Source organism: Centrocercus urophasianus, unplaced genomic scaffold (genome assembly GCF_019232065.1).
Source record: "Centrocercus urophasianus isolate 14NV4802_14NV808 unplaced genomic scaffold, USGS_Curo_1.0 seq_31, whole genome shotgun sequence".
Taxonomy (NCBI): domain Eukaryota; kingdom Metazoa; phylum Chordata; class Aves; order Galliformes; family Phasianidae; genus Centrocercus; species Centrocercus urophasianus.
In genome coordinates, this window is record NW_024884878.1 from 5207558 (window position 1) to 5221981 (window position 14424).

Consider the following 14424-nt stretch of genomic DNA (forward strand, 5'->3'; position numbering starts at 1 on the left):
AAATTTCTGACCTTAACAGTTCTAGATAAACAAGATCATGTATTTTACACATAAGGAAGATACACATACCTATTCTATGTCTCTGGATCATCTTTTTCCAATCCAGATGAAGACTAACTTGAGATTCATCCATTTCAGATAGGGAGTGAACAGCTTGTTTTGATATTTTTATCTATTGCTTATGCCTCCACAGTTTTTAAGCGGCATCCATATGGAAACAAGGCCACTTTGCTATAAAGATTAATCATGCAGTAATACAGTCCCAGGAACATTGATGTAAACCAACCACTAGAGTGAAACAATCAAGCTTGTGAATCAAATAGAAACATAAATACAGAGATAATTAATAATTTCATTTCTTCCAAATGTACAAGGCACTTCTGGGAGCTACAAAGATCCTGCACCACCAGGTGTACCTGGCATTTTCCAGTTTTTCAGTGGAGCAAACTGAAACAGCATTTGATTAAGAGTTTGATGTACAAGCAAAATAAATGTTTATTTAGTTGATCTTGTTAGCAGAATGGATTGCTACGTGGTGGATGTGAGAAATTTCATAGAATCATAGAATCACAAGGTTGGAAACGACCTGTAAGATCATCTAGCCCAACCTCATCACCATTGCCACCACAAGCACTAAAGCCATATCATGCAGCTCCTCATCCAGACGCCTCTTGAACACTGCCAGGGATGGCGACTCCACCACCTCCCTGGGCAGCCATTCCAGTGCCTGACCACTCTCTGAGAGAAAAAGTTTTTCCTCATGTCCAACCTAAACCTCCTCTGATACAACTTGTAGCCATTACCCTGTGTTCTGCTCATTGCCTGGGAGAAGAGTCCAAATCCCTCTTCACCACAACCTCCCTTCCGGAAGTTGTACAGTGCAGTGAGGTCTCCCCTGAGCCTCCTCCCCTCCAGACTGAACAATCCCAGCTCCCTCAGCTGCTCCTCATAAGACTTGTGCTCCAGACCCCTCACCAGTTTCGTTGCCCTTCTCTGGACACATTCCAGGGCCTCAATGTCTTTCCTGTAGTGAGGGGCCCAAAACTGAACACAGCACTCGAGGTGCAGCCTCACCAGAGCTGAGTAGAGGGGGATGATCACCTCCCTGCTCCTGCTGGCCACACCATTCCTAATGCAGGTCAGGATGCCGTTGGCCCTCTTGGCCCCCTGGGCACACTGTCGGCTCATGTTCAGCCGAGCATCAATCAACAGCCCCAGGCCCTTTCCTCTTCACACTCATCCAGCCACTCATCCCCAAGCCTATAATGCTGCATGGGTTGCTGTGCCAAAAGTGCGGGACCCGACAGTGGGCCTTGTTGAACCTCATCCCATTCACCTCAGCCCAGTGGTCCAGCCTGTCTAAATCCCACTGCAGGGCCTCCCTACCCTCAGGCAGATCCACACCACCTCCCAACTTGGTGTCATCTGCAAACTTACTGAGGGTGCACTCAATGCCCTCATCTAGGTCATCAATAAAGATATTAAACAAGATGAGCCCAGTACCTGGGGGACACCACTTGAAACGGGTCGCCAGCTGGACTTCACTCCATTCACCACTACCCGCTGGGCACGGCCCTGTGGCCAGTTCCTTACCCATATATTGAGCATGTACAAGCTCTTGCTGGGTGGTTCCTCAGCAGATTTCAGGGCTGTCGCTGCACTTCACATCAACATGACCTAGAAAGAAAGGAAGGCCAAGTCATCCAAGGCCATCATCAGAGCTGTAACCTTCACTGAGATCTCCTGTTTCCCTAAGGTTGTCCTAAATATAAATCCAACTTTCTTGAGCCTTCCATCAAGCTTTATTTTCTTCATGTTTTGTCAAAACAGATTATCAAAACTTTTTCTACAGTGGGGTCATGATGTTCATAATGATGGATGAATGAGAAGCACAGCCTGGGATCAATTGTTTAGAAGAACAATATTTGAAAATGCAGGAATGTTGAGTCATTTTGATTGCTGACTGCTGGAGAAGATAATGAATACATTAGATCCTAAATCATTTCACTGGACAGCAATTGTCAACTGTTATTTTTTTCTGAGGATCACATTATTTGCCAAATGTTTTCACTTAGCTCTTCCAGACTGATGATTGCTATGAATAAAATATGGTTTGAAGTGTCCTGGAGCAGTTAGTGCTATATTCACATTGGTTGACTAACTAGTCTTGCTAGAAAACAACTCCATTGTTGTGAGGAACAGGAGGGACAAAATTCAGTCCTATAGAGGAATTCTCTTACAGCTCCTCTAACAGAATTTTATAGTGCCTGATTTTGTAATAATATTGGTCCATCTATGGCATTAAGTTAACATAGTTGTAGAAGAAATTATGTAATTGAACAAAAAAAAAATATTTCTTCTTGCTGCTATAATGGTTAGATATGAGCAACATATTTCTTTTCCTTTTTCACCATGCAGCCCTGAGAGTATGTTCACTATTAGCTGTACATTCTCTCCATGTGGAATTTTGACTGAATTCTGCAATGACTTGTCACCTGGTCATCTCCCACAAAACAAAATATGCTTATTACCTTGTATCTTTCTTCTCCCTCAAAGCTTAATGCAGAAATTTCCCAGGTTTACTAGCTCTTCTGTAGCTGCCACTATAGCTAGAGTTAGTTTATCCCTCATTGTTGCTGTGAATCACAAAGAGTATTTGATGGCAGAGTGCTGAGAGTTGACGTTCTTCCAGATTCCTCATCAAACATATCCTGTACAAATATCTGAGATTGCTGTGACCCAAATGCAGCACCTTGCACTTGACCTTGTTTAATGTCATTGGGTCCACTTTTCAAGCCTGTCCAGGTCCCTCTGGCTGGGGACTTTCCCTCTATTGTGTCAATTGCACTGCCGCTTGGTGTCATGAGCAAACTTGCTGAGTGTGCACTCTATCTCACTGATAAAAGTTTTCAAACAGTACTGGCTCTAAGAAGTACCTCTGGAGGACATCACTCATCACTAGCCTCCACCAGAAGATGGAGTCATTGATAGCTCTGTCTGCGACACTCAACTCATCTTTTATACAGTATTGCCCATTCTCAAATCCATATATTTCCAATTTAGAGATAGAAATGTAATGTGGGATGATATCAAAGGCCTTACAGAAGTCCAGGCAGATCTACTTACACCATCATCCCAGCATAGAAAGCTACTAGATTGGTCTACCGTTGGTGAAGCTGTGCAGGCTGACTTAGAGAACCTGCTTATCCCTCATGTACCTTAACATGTCTTCCAAGAGGACTCCATGATCTTCCCGGGCACAGAGATGAGGCTCACCAGCCTGTAGTTCCTCAGATCTTCTGTTCAACCCTTCTTAAAAAATGGAGCAATGTTTCCCTTTTTCCAGTGTCCAAATACTTCACCGACAGCCACAACTTATCAAATATGATGGAAGCGGCTTGGCATCCACATCAGCCAGCTCCCTCAGGATTCTGGGATGTATGTCATCTGACCACACAGACTTGTACACATTCAGTCTCATGAGGTGGTCTTGAACTTGCTCTTTCCTTACAGAAGAAAGAATTTTGTTGCCCCAGCTCTCACCTAAGATTCAGAGATCTTTTGAAATTTTGTATGAACAGTTTGAGATATCTTACAGGATGTTTTCTTCAGATTTGCTATGAATAACCTCTCTAAAATGTTTCAATTTTTGCCTGCTCAGAAATGACTTGAAAATCCCAGAGATCTTCGGAAATCATCAAAGTATACTTACTACTGTGAGCAATGCTCGCAATGCTCATGTTTAATAGACAAGGCTCAGGCAGAGTTCACTATGAATCACAATTTATTTCACACTTTTGCAAGAAGGGGCAACCTTAAGACAAACAGCTGTGCGCAACTGGAGAGATGCAACAGTTTATATTTCTTACCTCCTGGCATGAATTTCCTCCCATTTCCTTATTGGTTGAGTATTCCATGGTTTAAAGCCTATCTGATGCTTCTAGTACCTTTAGCAGGTGTCCCACTCCTGTTACTGCTTGGTTAACCTCTCCGTGCTCTCCTCCTATTCTTGTTTAGTTTTTACCTATTATGGTATGCTGGGATAATCTCTCACAGTTAACCTTCTCCTCTGGCTATCATTCAAACTGAGGAATCATAGAATCATAGAATCATAGAATCACCAAGGTTGGAAAAGACCTAAAAGATCACCCAGTCCAACCGTTCACCTATTCCCAATAGCTCCCACTAAACCATGTCCCTCAACACAACATCCAGCCTTTCCTTGAACACCCCCAGGCTCGGTGACTCCACCACCTCCCTGGGCATCCATTGCAGTGCCTGACCACCCTTTCTGAAAAGTAATACTTCCTCATGTCCAGCCTGAATCTCCCCTGCCGTAGCTTGAAGCCATTCCCCCTGGTCCTATCACTGATGACACGAGAGAAGAGGCCGACCCCCAGCTCACTGCAACCTCCCTTCAGGAAGTTATGGAGAGCAATGAGGTCTCCCCTGAGCCTCCTCTTCTCCAGGCTGAACATTCCCAGCTCCTTCAGCCTCTCCTCATATGGCCTGTGTTCCAGACCCCTCACCAGCTTTGGAATAGATTCATACCAGTATGTCTCACATAAAATGCAGGTCTTCTATTTTGCAGCCAGGAATTTATCTTGTTTCACAGCTCTGTGATGTCACTTTGAACCTTCCTGGGGTCATAACATCTTATTGTTGTACAAAAACAACATCTACTTCTGCACCCTACTGGTAGTTTCTGCAACATGTGTAGGAAGTATTTGATTTGGAGAACTTTCTTGTGCAAAGAGCTACAGGTAGTGCTCAAGTGGATTGCTACCAGGATGTACCCATTCCAGCCCTCACATAAATAGTTATTGCTCACATTCCCTTGACCTATCCTTTGAAGCTCATTATGCATTTTGTTATTTCACTGCCAGCCTTCTATAAATGCTAAAGACCTGAACTAAGCTCTAGTGCATATAATGTTGTAGACTTTCTGTTCAGACACTTCCAGTAAACATTGTAGTAGTTTGTATCACAGTGAGTTGATGGAGATGGAAACAAATAGCCTGTGTTTCCCAAAAACACTGCAAGAGAGAAGCAAGTATATAAGCATCTGCTGTGAACAAAACACCATAGAAGACAGTAGAAATGAATACAATTAACAGTATGTGAGGAAATGTAAATTGAATCCAACACAAAAGATGTTGTAAATCAGTTTCCTATATAGCGCTGCCAACTCTTAACTGAGAGTGAAATATGGGTTTTGTGAATTAGCTGTTAAATGCAAAGAGAGCTTCTGTCCTTGTTGTATCTGAGAACAACAGCAGGAATACACAGCCTACTTTACTTCTCTACTTATTTCAGTTGAAGAAATGTATGCAAGAGACAGAAAATATACTCCTCATTTGTTAGAAAGGATTTGTTAAATAAGACATAGGTATGGAGAGAAGTCTGGACTCTTCTAGCCAATAGATAACTGGTGGGAGAGGGGGTCAGGAAATGGGATGAGCTGTCATCTCTAATATTTTAGGATAGTATCTTGGTATGACTGGATCATCTAACGTGAACAAGAGGTGGGGAAATGAGTCAGTGAAAACAACACACAGAAATAGGAGACAGAATGAAAACAATGAGAACTATTGAAATACATAATGCTGTGAAGCAGCCAAGGAAATTAGCCAGTTATTTTGTTAACTGCGCCTTTACTTTAATACCTGCTGTCAGAAAAGTCCTCCTGCAATACAGATGTCCTTTCTTTCTGAAGTTCATACTCGTGAAGGAAACCTCTTCAATCTTTGTATGTTTTTGTCTGTGGCCATGTTTCAGAATTTCTGCTCATTGCCAGGAGTATCATCCTCTGAAATACATTTACCATTTTTAGAAGAGGAAGTGGAAAAATTTGAAGTTTCTCTTTTGATCACCTTGAGGCAATTTTCATAATGAATTACTTAGAATGCTCTGCTTTAGATAATAATTAGAATAAACAAACTAAGTTAATGAAAATAATTTAGCAATGTAAACTCTCTGAAGAATTCGGGGTAATAGTAAACTGCAATTAAAATTTAAAAGAGCTTTCTTGTGTAGAGAACTAAATAGAAATAAGGTGTACCTGAATGAGGAGGCTTTTTGAATATTGGTCAAGGCAGAAATATCTGCAATTACTGAGCAGGTGTTCAGCAGTCCTGGTGCCCATACATAGTGCTCTGGTGGGTGGGAAGGAGCCCAGAAGGAGGACAGTCACCCCTGCTGCTCTGAAGATTGGACACTCTTTCTCTATGGAGGGAAATGAGTCTATAGAGCAAAAATGAAGGATGAACAGATTTCAACAGCAGGCGTAACTGTGACTAAAAGGTGTGTATGTATGTCATCTTATCCATGTCATTCTGTTCTTGAATGAAAAAAAGCAAACAAACCAAAATATTGGTAAATAAATATGCAAGTACATAACTCTACAAAACGTGTATTAGTAATTCAAGTAAATTTGCAGTAAGAGTCACACAGATTAAACTTTCCTTGGTGTGTTTTGTTAAGTCTGTACTTGAAGCGAGGGAATTTCCAAATGTTTTTCTGCAAAGACAATGCTTCTTGAGCAGACTAGGCATTTGAATGATTTGTTTTATTGTATAATTCCCTGCGTGATTATCAGCTCATCTCATATCAATCATTATTCACCCATTTCTTTTTTTCTAGCTTGATTTTACTTTTCTTACAATTTTTTATTTCTGAGGCCTCTTGTCTTTGAACTGAAATCTATTTCAGTGATTATGTTTCAGTGAAAGAAAAGCAAAAGCTCTTCTTCCAAAATTTAAAGACGATCCTTTTTTTTTTTTTTTTTTTTTTAAGTTACATAATTGTATAAACATTCATTCATTCAACTCTTACTACATTTTCTGGTTACTTCTCACATTGGAAGGAACAAGATTGAATGACGTTAAGGAAAAAACTGATTTTTTTCTATTTGACTAAATGCTGATGAAACTGCAAAGATTTCCTGCTGTCACTGAGATTTCCTAATTTTGAATTTATTAGTCCATTGATTTCCTCTCAAACAAACTCATGAGCTAGTCTGTCAAATCATAGACATTCTCACAGTCAACATAATCATAGAGTCATAGAATGGCCTGGGTTGAAAAGGACCTCAAAAATCATTTAGTTTCAATCCCCCTGCTGTGTGCAGGGTTGCCAACCAGCAGACCAGGCTGCCCAGAGCCACATCCAGCCTGGCCTTGAATGCCTCCAGGAATGGGGCATCCGCAGCCTCCTTGGGCAACCTGTTCCAGTGTGTCACCACCCTCTGAGGGGAAAACTTCCTCCTAATATGTAACCTAAATCTCCCCTGTCTTAATTTAAAGCCATTGCCCCTTGTCCTATCACTATCCACCCTTGTAATAATGTCTGCAGTTGACTATATGGAGGCTCAGTTTCTCATCAAGCTGAATAAGCAATAATAGACATGATCTATTTATGTTGTTTGTACTTTGCATTGTGTAAGTGGCCAGGCCTGTGCACTCTTTTTGAATATTATCTCCTACGACCCAGAAGACAAGGTTAGATGGACCCACTGACCCACCAGTTTAACACTTCAGGGCAGTCTTTCAATTTATATTTTTAAAACCATGGCTGGCATTCTTTGAGGAACTGGAATATAAGAAGGACTCCAGTGAAAACAAGGATGGAAGTGACCACAAGTCTGTAATGTGACTTCTAAAAAAATAAGAAGTTGGATATGTATAATGTATTAAAAATGTAGAGTGGCTAGTTGTCCTATGTGGTTTTATGAATTTAGGGAGGTGGAGCTCTCCTTTCTAAGCAATGCAAACTTCTATTGGAATTACTAGTATAAGTATTCAGGATATTTTCATAGTCTTAAACCATGTTTAGCTAACAAGTGTGATGGAATCACATGCTGAAAGAGAAAAGACCATCTACTCATATTTGGTAAATAAGAAACAACCAAAATAACTTGCGTACTGGAAACACTCATTTTCCTTGGAATTGTTGTTTTGTAAACCATAAAGGCTACTCAGTCTATTATTTACATTCATATCTATGGCACAGTTGAGAGAGATGCTGATGTGCATTTGCTGCTTCATCTCCTTGGGTGAGATCAGTAGCTTGGATATCTCTTTGCAAACCAAGATACCTGTTGGTTTCTGGATCGCTGAAGTGGAGGGCATATACTGGGTCTGGCTAGAATGAAGTTAACTTTCTTCATATTAACCTCCTATGATGCTGTTTTAGGTTTGAGAATAAAGCAGTACTGATGACAGACCAATATTTTGGCTATTACAGAACAATGTTTCTAGAGCGCCCAGGCTTTCTCTGCTTCTCCCTCTGTTCCTTCCAGCAAGCAAGATTTGTGTGGGCAAAATGTTGGGTAGGGACCAATGACCCAAATGGACCAGATTGTCCATGCCTTACAATATCCTGTTTAGCAATTTAAAAAAAAAAATAAAAAATAAAAAAATTGCATGTATCTGTGGGAGGGGGAAGGTGGACTTCTGGCCTTCAGCATGCTTGTGGGAGGACATGAGTGATTGTCTTTGCATCACCTGACTTTTGTTTCTATTTTGTTCACTTACTAAATTCCAAGCACAAGTTTTTCTGTTGTTGTTGTTTGTTTTTTTTTGTTTGTTTTTTTTTTGTTTTTTTGTTTTTGCTGTTCTGATTCTCTCCCTTCCCGTACTGGGGGAGAAAGGTAGAGAACAAGCAATATGTTGGATGCATTGTTACTGGCTGGGGTCAAGTGAACACTGGAAACTTGAACACACTGTGCCTGGGAGTGAGATGAAGCCTCAGCTGAGCTGTTTTTGTTTTTGAGAGATGTACAAACCATGACTGATCTCAGTTGGAGCATAGCTGAGCAGTGGATGGGTGAGCTGCTGATGGTCTGCACTGCACTTTGCAATGGGATACATTCTTGGACACGACCTGCTAGTGGACTCCAAGAGGGAAAACACACAATGTTTTCAAAACTCATGTTAATACCTACTATACTGTGGTAAGAAGCAAGAAAACAAACAAATCACCCTGTTGCCGAGCATAAACCGGTTTCCTATAACTCTGATGCATATTTTCAATATTCATATTACTGATTGACTAGCATGTTCAAACCAGAATTTATGTAAGACTCCCTAAGTCAACTGAGCTGTAAAAAGAACTGTTGCATCTAGGGAAAAAGGCAATTTTTCCTCCTGTATGAGAATGCCCGTGAACATGTAAAGCACATTTCCAGACTTGCTTTTGTCTATGAAGTCCTGTTTTATTTCTATGCCAGTTCTGCACGACGGAGAGCATAACAGCAAACTGTGGAGCCATTCCCACTAGGAGCTCATGATACTATTTCTTTTTTTCTCTCTTTGAGAGCTTATACAATGTCAGAGTGACCCTGAATAGTGTATACTAGCAGTCAAATGCTAAGTGGGTTAGAGAGACCATTAGTTCAAGGAGCCTGCAGTATGTCCAAGCTTCTAATGGTAGGTAAGACCTTTGCAATTAAATGCAGTCTCTCAATCTTTGTATGAACGGACTTGCTTAAAGGCTGTTCTGGAATTAATTCCCATGTGATAACTGCATTATGGATTTATTGTGGTTTATGATTAAGTTCCAGTTTGAAAAGTGATTATTTGATTGCTTGTGTGAAATACAAGTAATGATACTGTGTGCAGCAGATAGGTGGGTAGAGCAGGAAGGAAATCATGAGGGGAAACGTATTTGGAAAAGTACCATTTTTCTGTGGTCATACATACTCTCCTATAGTGAAGATTAAAAAGGCATTTGTATTTTACTATCTCAGCACATGGTACATTTAGAAATATGAGCCATCAGAGGACTCGTTAGATGAAATCCTGAGCGAGGCAAGTGTGTGTGGAAGATTCCCTGCAGGTGTATGCCTCAAACATGGCACTACTAGTGCCCAGCACACCGCTCTGCTATCTCATTCTGCCAGTGCTGCAGTGACTTGCACCCAGAAATGAGTCTGAAACTTCAGACAAAGGAGTGCAGCTTAGAAAACTCTGGAGATGAGACAAACCTTCAGGAAATCCACAATGTGGGCCAAAACAGTTTGAGTGGTGGAGTCTGACTTGCCGAAGCTTCACTGTTGCTTGCTGTGTAAAGCCTTTGTAACTCCAGAGAACACAGCATCATCGCTACAAGGCCTTTCTATGCAAAAGACAAATTTAATTTGACTCCTCACAATTCCTACATTACGACTCGGGCAAAAAAAGCCCACAAACAGTCAGGAGATTATTTTGTGTCATAAAGTATATATGTGTCATAGATAGCTAATAAGATACCTCCTTGTTTCCAGAATAGGAGACATTCTTGCATTTTAAAAATACCCTTCCTCCAGTTGTCCAAATAGAGGCAACATAAATATAAACAAAGCAATGTTTCCTACCTCTGCTCTCACCTTTGACAAATTCTTCATTCTGTTTTCTGATGAAAGAGTAATATTTCTCATGTGTGGCCTTCTGAACCAGTGAAATCTTGCTGCCTGTAAGGTTTCACATTACTAGAATGATAAAAAGGACTTAAAGATCTTAAAATGCACACACATTCTTTTTCTTTCCCCAGTTTTTCTTTAGTTTCTGATTTCAGTTTCACAAATTGCATTATTAGGTACATTAGAGCTCTACAAATATTTAGATTATTAACTTTCGGAGCTTCCGGATTACTTTGGTTACTTTTATTTTCAATTATATCATCTTGCCTGTGGTGAATGTAACTACTTTTAACATTAAAGCCTCCAGATCAGAATGTGTTTCTAAGAAGAGTAAAACCAAAAGATTCAGCTGTACATGTACAAAACTGCAAATGCTTCAAATCTCTGCTTCGATCTGGACTCGCATTGCCCCACCAGACCGCTGAGTCAGTTTAGTCATTTATTAAGTGTGCACAGAGTCAAAGGGGACAGGAAAGTTGTTTATCTTTGCAGTGAAAAGGTACACAACTGTTGCATAGTGGCATCTCTTTAAAAATACAGTGCCATGTGAAGTTAAAGGGAAACGAAAGACCTTTGCTTTCTCAGAAAAGGAGGTTCCTTATGCTTACTTGCCTAAATTTGAAAACTTTAGGAGGAAAATTTAGTTACACAATGCAACTCTTACCATGTCCATTATGTGTGCTATAAGAACAAACTGTATATTTCCCAATGCAAACCTGTTTCCTCGCACTGCACTCATGCAGCCCATCCCACTTTCTCTGAGGGACAGATACCTGACCTTCCTCCTTCCTCCTCCTCTTAGGCATAGGACCAATAGCCGTGTCTAAAACTAAAATGAATCCAGAGGAACCACACTCCAGGAGGGCATGTCTGGGGCTCCGTCTGCAGCAGGCAGGGCCTGGCCAAGCCTGGCTGCTCCTCTCATCTGCACCAGAGTGATGCTTCACTCAAGAAAGAGATTAAAAGTCAAAATGTAGATAGCTTAAGGAGTATGGCCTATTTAACAAGCAACAGCCACTTGTTTCAGGCTGATCAGCGGCTTCAGTCCATACATGTGAGGTAGAACTGGAAGAAGTGAGTCCACTCTAATCCACATCAGGCATTTACTGATGAAACATGAGTAAACTGTGTCCTCACAGAAGGCCTGTAGCGTGCTGGATTAATGTGAGTAATGATGTCTGGTATATAAAAACTGGAACACGTGAAAGGATGAAGTGTGGTTGATTATTAATCAGAAGTCAGGAAGTTCAATCCAAGGTCAATCTCGAGACAAACAGAAAGGGAATTAAGCACCATTTGATGCACCATCACAAAAGCTATTCTTTTTGAAAGCCAGTTATGTCAATTAGCAAGTACTGTATGTTCATCTCTGAGAAAATATGATGGGAGATAAAATAACAGCCTTGAGTGGCTTCAGAAAAGTGTATCCCAGGGAGCTGCTGAGTGAATGCAAAAGAGTAAATATCCTTTCCCATAAAGACAGAAATTCACATCCTGATTACGTAAACTGTCCTAACCGATGACAAAAAAATAAAATAAGAGAGAAAGAAAGCGAAGGTATAATGGAGGCAAAGTGGTTATACTGCTTGTCTACTGTCCAAAATGTGTTTTGAGGGAGAAACCAGGTACTCCTTGACCGTTATGTGATAATGCAACAAAAATGCTCTTCCTCTGAGTCTAAAACGCTCTGCACATGTATATCAAAAGTATACTCACTAAACTTCCACCAAGAGGAAGTTTACATTATTTAAGTCACAGAAGTGGTTAAAATTTATGTTTAAGTGACCTAAATTCAACCCATTATCTGTGGTCAGCTGTAGCACCTAGAACTGGCCAACAGTGCTGTGTAGGTTTTTAGGCACTGATCTGGTGTCTTGTAGAAGATCCAAGTGGTGTTATTAACCCTCTCTTGGACAGGTAGGAGCAGACCTCTTGTCAAGCAGCAAAGGAAGGGGCTGAAAGCCTGCCTTGGATGCTGTGGAAAACTCTACTGGAAAGAAAAGCACAATGTGGACATCCTTTGTGTCACAGTGTCCACAGTGTTGTATTTTATTCCCATACTAAAACAAGAATGGATTTCTTTTTAAATCTTATAAGATAGTGTTCATCAAAATTATTCCTCCTTCATTTTCAGTAAATAAGCTTCCATCTTCGTGACATTTTCCCTGATTCAGTTTAAATGTCAGGCTAATAAATAGTATGTGATGGCCTATGCCCTGTTGCTGCAATGGGATAATACTTTCTTAACTCTAGGATTTGAAACCCTGTGATTTCTTTTGGTCTCTGATTCACTTAATCACAACAGCTGTAATGAATGAAAATCTTTGCTGTGAGTCTGAATTGAATCAAGCTTCTGAATATTTTTGAAATAACAGTGAAATCTGGGTTTAAGTCTTTACAAGGTGTTTAAGTCTTTGTTTAGATCTTCTTGGTAAAATATTTCCTAGGCACAAAAGCCATAACTGTTATCTGGTCACAAGAAACAGCATTGTCCTCAGTAGAAAAAGTGCGACTTTTATTGTAATTATACAAGAATCACGTACAAGGTAACACAATAGAAAAATGGAACAGTCCTGTAATGAAGACTTATCTTTGATGTTTGCCAGAAAACATGCTCTCCTATTGCTTCTGCTTAAATTCCCACAGAGGCTGTTACCCCCAGAATCTCATGGTGATAACTGGCACATTTAGCAGCCTAATCCAGGGCAGCCAAATGCAAACAGCTGCAGAATTTCGGCAGAGGGCACAGTGTTTCCCCTGCCATGCTGTGTTTCTGCAGGAGTGGGTCAGGCAGGTGCATGTCAGCGATAGAGGGGGAAGCTCATCAGGGTCTGTTCTGCATCGTGCAGATGCCTGAGTGGAGCACAGAAATAGCTTCATTAGGATTTCAAAATCTTCCAGGGAAGAGGATAAAAAGGCGCTGCTGCATATAACTGCTTAAAGTAACCTAATGGACTTGACAGGTTCTTTGCAAGAGTGATGCTGAAATAATGTGCCAATTTATAAATGCTTGCTTGAAGGAGAAATGTCATGTCAGAAGGTACTGAGGGATCTTCCCTTTCTTTGCTATCTGCAGTGCAGATATTTCTGCTCTGCCTTTTCATGCCTCATTTTTTTTCAAGCTAGAAAATGCAAGGAGAAAATCAACAAACCTGGGAGAGGCTGACGAATGTTATCCACTGGATAAGAGTAAAGATCAAATACTCAGCAAGTAAGCACGCGTGTTGGGTCTGTACCCAGTGGAAATGAGCAGAAAACCATCTAATTTTGCTGTCCCATGACTACATGTCCCCGTCTGTGCATCAGCAAGCATATGCTGAGCCAGCAGCACAACTAGATCGGGTGGGGACTCCGCAAAGCATCTCTTCTAAATAGAAGTGTTATGTCTACACAGGTGAAGGGATAAGCATCAATAATGAAGAACTGTTTTTTAGAGTACTAAAAGGAAATAATATTAGGGCAGAAGGCCAGATGAAGTAGGTTTACCACATCTTTCATGGTGTGCTTTTTCCAAAAAAAATGAAAGATCTTTGTAAATCAATTTTGTATTGCATGACAAACTTAAGACTTCTGCAGATGAATTACTGCAGTACTACAAGGAGCCATTCTTGGTGTAAAAAAAGAAGGGACAAACGAACTAATACCCCTTTTTATCATTTTTTGGCTGCATAAGGTATCCACTGTGCTTCTCCCCTGCAGAATTCATGCAATCACTGTGCTGAACCTTACTTTCCTCTATAAAGCAGTTGCAAAGCTGCAGAAGAAAATCACTGTGTATAAGATTTGGATGGTGTAATTTATCAGAGTGAAATTGCTTTCATGTGAATTGGAAAGCAGTAGATAGGAGCTGGAGGAAGTCAGGGGCGAGAAAATGAAATGTTAAAAATGAAATATTCGTAAACAGAAAATTGTAAATGCTTTTGAAAGCAAACTGGCAGGCAAGGCTATCAAGGACAGGATTTGAGTCCTAGAATCATCTCTGTTTTTTCTCTTTTTTGTTTTTCATTCTTCCCCTTCTCCCTTAT